Below are 7005 nucleotides of genomic sequence, written 5' to 3' on the forward strand. Positions count from 1 at the left end.
CACCACTGTGTTAGGTCCTGACACAGGGAGATGAGTAGGAAAAGCCCTGATCTCAAGCTCTGTTCCAGCCACTGCCTGTGCCTCTCTGCCTCTGATGCTGTGACTCACATCTAGCAGCTGGTCATAGTTTACCTTGTCTTCCCCTCAGGAGGTTTATGCTGCTATGTTTTTCTTCTCCAAAGTTTGGAGGCAGTAGTCACATGGGTTGTGGGGTTTTTTTGGGGGGAGGTGTGTTTTGTTTTTGTTTTTGTCTTTTTTTGCAGTCTCCATAATATTGACCTTTTGTCAGCCTTGGAGAAAAGATACAAACGCCCATTTTCCCAGTCATTTGATTTAGCACTGAGCCAGCTAAAAATTTAGTAGGCACCTAGTACATGTGAAGCACAGGTGTAGGAAGCTGGGAAATAAAGCAATGAGCAGGACAAATAAAGCCCCCTGTTGTCATGGACTTTATATGCTTGTAGAGAAGATGAGTAACACAATGAGATTATTTCAAATACTGGTAATGCTATGAAAATAAAGAATAATGTGATTGAATGTGGAGTAGAAGCAATGACTCACTGGTCAGGAGAGGGGTGACAGCCAATACTTGAGTTCAGGAAAAGTGCCAGGTAAAGAGAACAGCGAGTGCTGAGGCCTTGAAGCAGGGCCGAGCTCAGAATACTTGTTTCTGGGCCCAGAAGTAAAGGTTCTTGCCCTTGAGGAGCTCACAGTTCAGCAAGTGAGACACTGACATGCATAATGACGCTACGAGACAAACTGACCAGTGACATCTCAGAAGAGGCACAAGGAGAGTTCAAGAACACTGCTGGGTACTGTGGGGAATGGAAATCTTGCCAGACCATCACACCTGGCATGAAGTGCTTGGGCTTCATAGGGAATAACAGGTAGACAATATTAAAGTCTCAAAGGATATGTGTTCCACGCGAGGAGGCCCTGTGAGTTCAGAGCTGGCCTCAATATATACTCATTAACCACTAGCATTTACTACTGGGACGTACCACCTGCCAGGCACTGTGCTAAACCCTTTACATGGATTATCTCAGTCCTTCCAAGAACCCTATGAGGTGGGCAGGAACCTGCTGGTTGGTGAGATGTGCTATTGCTACCCTCATGCCCCACTCCCCGTTCTTCCCCACCTCCAGCTCAGAGAAAGAGGGCAACCTCTCAATTACCCCAATCCCAGCTCCAGCAGCCAAATCAGGCCTTAAGAGGCCTCGGGTGACTCCCGAGCCATCCCCCACTCCAAGAATGTGTGTCAGTTTTCCTGCTGTCAGCTACAGAACAGCTGCACGCATCGCACATTTCTCATTCCCCCAAACTCTACTTCAGAAGGCGCTGTGTTCTAATTAAGGAGGACTTTTTTGTGCTCTTCTTTGCTACATGGGGCATTTCGGTCTTGGTAGTTCTCCTAATGTGACAAGTTGGTGGCAGTATTTCTATCTCTATTTTGCTGAGGAAGGGACTGGGTGCACAAAGAGGAAAGAGGTGACTCGAAGGTTGCTGCCTGCATCGGGAGCAAAGGTGGAAATGGAAAGTGACTGTCCATGCTCCAGATTCAATGAGGTCATTTGTAACGTCCACTGAGCAGGCTCAGCCCTCACATTCACAGAGCTAATTCTGAGCTCTTCGAACCTCAGGAACAGGAAGAGTTACAAGAAAAATTGGTTCAAACCAATTTTGAATCATCCCAAGCTCCCCAGAGTTTTCAGAAGAAAGTCCCTTTGAATCAGCTCACTGGAGTTTCAGGATCTGGTCCATGGTGACTTCTCCAGGCTCATATTGTGCTAGGCTCCCACCCACTCCCTTCGCTCCAGTCATTCTGGATGACTGGCAGTTCCTGAATGCACTGTGTCCTTCTTGCCTCTTCTTATCTTTTCAAATACTTTTTGCCTACCTCAAATGTCCTTTCCCCCTTCATTAGGTTAATTCTTACTCGTCTTCTAAAATTCCACTGAAACATCTCTACCAGAGCCTGCCTGACATCTACCCTCTCCATGCTGTCCTTGCCCTGTCAGGTGCTCCCCCGTGCTTCCTCAGCATTTTGTGCTCCTTTAAAACACTGTTTCTCCCATAGACTGGACACTTCTCAGAGATAGGGATCCTATCTTACTGGACATGATATGCCCAGTGTCCAGCACGAAGCCTGACATAGAGAGATAAGGTAGCAGCAGATGTTGAAAAAGCTTCTCATGGGTGACTGCTCAACTCACACCATCTGTGTCTACAAGCATCTCTTGCCCAAAGAGCTCCAGCCCTAGCTAACACCTTGTGATCATGTCCCAGCCCTAGGAGCGACCATTTTATTATGTTCTCATTGCAGAGGTTACAGGTGGAAAACAAAACCCAGGGGCCATCAGAGGAGGCATCCAGGTCCAGGGTTTATAAGCAGAAAGAACTAGGAGACAATGAACAAACTTTTGGAGCAAGACCATTATTTTAAAGTAGCAGCCTCACATGTTCAAGCTCTCATCTTGGTTTACCAAGTCTTAACACTAAAAAGGACCTTAGAAGCCCTGGCTGGTATAGTTCAGTGGATTGAGCACAGGCCTGCGAACCAAAGGATCGAGGTTTGATTCCCAGTCAGGGCACATGCCTGGCTTGCAGGCCAGTTCCCAGCAGGGGACACACGAGAGCCACCATCCATTGATATTTCTCTCCCTCTCTCCTTCCCTTCCCCTCTAAAGATAAATAAATAAAATATTTTCTTTTTAAAAAAGGACCTTAGAGACTGTCCAGTCACCAGCTTTCAACTGTGTCTGCAGAGATCCCAACAGTTCCTTAGAGGTAGGGACCCTGGGAGTGTGGTCCTTACCCCCAACTCAACAAGAGAAACAGTGTTTTATTTACTGGACCTCCCACAAGCTGTAATTTGAAGAAACAGCTTTCAAAAAAAACTGAAAAATCCCTGGCCTACCTGGTTTAACCTCCCACCCGTCTCGTCAGCCCTGTAAAGCATCCCAAGCCACTGATCAGCTGTTTGAAAACTTCCAACATCTGGGAGCTCTCTATTCTGCCAGCTGACAGCTCTGAGGAGTAGCACTGAGCGACCCTGCACTGAGATCCAGCCACCTCTCACTCCCCTCTCTGGGCTTCATTCTGCCCACCGTAGCTGAATCCCCCTGCTTTTCTGCCTCACAGCTTCTCCTACTGATATATAAAGATAGTTCTCAAGTTGCTTTGGAGTCTCTTCAGCAGATTAAACAACCTTTTATTTTCCCTCTATATGACCTGAAGCCCCAGCCCCTACTGCTGGACAGGCTAACTTGCCAATGTCTGCCTCACAGTTGGGGACTGGATCTGAGCCCAAGATAGCCTTGTGGGTGACCAGAGTGTATTTAGGATTGCAGTCCTTTGAGAGTGGGTATGGTCCACCACCCAGCAGTCATCTTTGTACATTGCCACTCGCTAAGTCACCTTACTGACTCCTCCACTTTGTCCTTTCTTCACTGTGATTCCCACTCTGACCCTGACCTGTCTTCCCATGATCCACTGTCAAACACAGGTTTTCCTACCTGGAACTCTTGACTGGGGCCTCTACACGTATCCCTATTTCATTTCATCTGGCTGGCTTCAGCCCAGTCTTCCCATTACATCTTGATGTGAATCTTGATTCTGCCGCCCAGAACCTGTGTCCTTCCCAAAAGATGTGATATTGGGTTGGCCAAAGAGTCCATATGATTTTTTCCTTAAAACATGACACAGTTTTCATTTTCACCAATAACTTTATTGATTTGGATCTTTTGAGTGTGTCAGCTATCTCTCACATGGTATAATGTTCATTACTCTGTCTCTCGATCTGATCACTGTCAACTTCAGCTGGTCTACCTGATCATGGAGCATCATCCAACAAGAAATATCCAGCACAAAACTTCGCAAACCACTTTTGACACATTCAATCAGTCATAGCACCTTCTCCATACACTGCACAAATCTTTTTTATTTATTTTTGCATTTCAGTTTTTACCTTTTTTGAACTAATAAAGCATAATATGCCAAATATATTGCTTATTTTCTACCATCTTCAGTATTAAAATGGCTACACAACAAATCCCCAATTTTGATGTTTTTTTCAAATGCATGGTGATACGACAGCTGTCACAATGCAATTTAACAAAATTGTTTTGAATGAAGTTAAAGACAACTAGGAGCTGCTAGAGCCATCTTATGCAAAAAAAAAAAAACTAATGAACTTTTTGGCTAACCCAATACTTTTCTCGGTGGGCTTCTATACCTGCCATGATGGTAACCAGAGGTAGATGGTATCCCATCAAGCATTTCATTTGTCCCACCCCCAAAATCCTTGCCTTGATTTGAAATATCACTCTTTCTGGGTCACTGTGATCCACAGATCACTTTTGTTGTTTTTGTTCCTACCTTTATGATTTGGCACGAATCGTCACCTTGCATTCTTATTTCTTCAGCCCACATTTGTTCTCCCATTTTGGCCTTGCCTCTAATCAGATGGGAAGTAGCTGACAGATCTGATATTTTGACACTGATTTTGCAAGGAAAGGGAGGGAACAGAGAAGTGTTTTGCTGAGCCTCACTTGGTGCATGACTACCAACGGATTGCTTCCACCATCTCAGTTTCTTCCATTTGATCTTTTCCAAGACGACTATGAGAATAACATTACTCCCATTTTACAAAGGAGAATACTGAGGAGACAGTATCATAGATGTTAAGAATGAGATCTAAATTAGAATCCCAGCTCTGCCTTTGGATAAGTTGCTCAGCATCTCTAAGCCTTTGTGTTCTCTTCTGCAAATAAAAATAATAATAATAGTCCTATCTCAAAAGCAAAGAAAAGGATCAAATTACATAGTTACGTAGAGTACCCAGCATTATGCATCACACATAATAAAAGTGCAAAATAGTAGCTGTCAGATTTACCTTTTTTCCTTTTTGCGTGTATTGTTAAGGTTTTTATTGAAAAGGAAAAAAAACGCTTACACATTATCAAGATATCCCAGAGGAAGTGATTTCAATTTATACAGTTCCATCAATAGTGAATAAAAGCACCAATCTTTCTGAATCTTTGTTATAGATTTACCTTTTCAAGGCATGCACCTCCTAAACGGAGGAAGTAGGACCTTCTGCTTGTACAACAAAGACCTTCTACTTTGTAGAACACAAGTTTCTATTCTGTTATTTTTCCTGTATTATATCACGAACATCAGAAACTCTCTTCCAAGAATTTAAAGAGGGTTGAGCTATATAAGTCATCATTCCAGAGTATGGCACTAGGAACTTGGGAATCTCAAGGCTGGATTCACAAACTAGTGGGTAGGAACAAGGAGGGGAAGGCTGACTTAAACCCAGACCACAGAATACAAGTTGGAGTGCTCTCTCGCTCTCTCTCTCTCTCCCTCTCTCTTTCTCTCTCTCCCTCCCTGTCCTTAACCTCCAGCTGGGTAGACCCAGTGCCCATACCTGGGCAAGGAGAGGGAGGAGTGAGGGCAGACAACTGGGGAGACCCAGACCTCGGGAACCGACATCTGGGTCAGGAGCCACGTGATACTTGCCAAGTTCCAGGCCAAGGTGCAGGGCCTGCCTGATTATTTGTGGATGGTTTATCTGACACCAAGTTACTCCTGATTATAGACCTCTTCTTATTTAATTCCTTGTCACCTCATTAAACAGTTTATACCTTTAAAAAAAACAAATATAGCCCTGGATGGTGTGGCCCAACAGAATGAGCACCGTACTGCAAAGCAAAGGGTAGCTAGTTTGATTCCCAGTCAGGGCACATGCCTGGGTTGCAGGCCAGGTCCCCAGTAGGGGGCGCATGAGAGGCAGCCACACATTGATCTTTCTCTGCTCTTTCTCCCTTCCCTCCCCTCTCTCTAAAAATAAATAAATAAAATATTTTTTAAAGACCAAATATAGTTTTCCTACTTGGCAGGACATCACACCTGAAGAACTTGTGAAAGATGTCAATTCTTGGGCCCCGCCATTGAAATATAGATTCTTTTGGTCTAGGGTGGGGCCTGGGAACTTTTTTTTTTTAGTTCTGCAGTTAATTTTGAGATTCAGCCTCATCTGGGAGCCCCTGCAATAAGTTAGTGATTTTGCAACTGAGAACAAAGGCCCCAGACCTAGCAAGATGACCCCACAATGTCACACAGGGCATTGGCAGCAGTGTTTCTTCTATTTCTTTGTTGCAAGTTTTCTCTGCATTTTGGTCCCAGGCAACCCAGCTGGAAGATATCTGAAAAACAAGGATTTGATTAGTGTCTGCTTCTAGGGGAGATTTCTTTGAGGAGACTAGCTATTCCTACCATGTCTTGGGAGAGGACCTGGAGGGACAAGAGAGGAAAGCAGCGGCCTTCCCAAACGCGTGGAGTCCAGATGTCTTCCATGTTTGATTGCAAGAGCTGAGAATTCCCCAGGCTCATGATCCCTGGAGCCAAATGCTGGATCACCCATTGCCCAGGATTATCTGTGCCTGGCCCCACAGCTGCATGGAGAACTGTGTGTTGCCGTTGTAGCTGAAGCTCTCCACCCATCCTGTGTGTGTTTGCTCTTGCCCATGGTGAGGAGGAGAGGGGGCTGATGTATGAGAGCAGGGCAGGCAGCAGGTGAAGGGACGAATGACAACTTAGCTACAGAGCTAGGCTGGGAGACACATTCCATTAGAGCTGGAATTGGTTGGCTGGAACTTCCTCACCCAACTCAGTTTGTCTTAGAGCCAACAGCCTGCACCACGTCCTCCAGATGCCCCTGTGGAGAGGGAGTTGCTGTCAAGGTTAGGGAAGCTCTGGGTATCTCAGTGGAGGTCTACCTGTGCCTTCTTCCCAGAGTGACCACTCTATAAACCAAATGACCCTATAATACCCTTCGGTTTCCTGAACCCTTTCTCCTCTGTGTACTTGGTCTCCTTCCCATCTCTTTCTCCTTTTCTCCCCTCAGCTCACACTAAATGACTTTCTGTCTTGGGTGCTATCTGTAGACTGTGTGGACTATGACCTGCCCCAGAAGATTGCTCAAGGGTATAGAAAGAG

The sequence above is a fragment of the Sturnira hondurensis genome, unplaced genomic scaffold (assembly GCF_014824575.4).
Source record: "Sturnira hondurensis isolate 20B ecotype Veracruz unplaced genomic scaffold, ASM1482457v3 Scaffold0025376, whole genome shotgun sequence".
In the NCBI taxonomy this organism is placed as follows: domain Eukaryota; kingdom Metazoa; phylum Chordata; class Mammalia; order Chiroptera; family Phyllostomidae; genus Sturnira; species Sturnira hondurensis.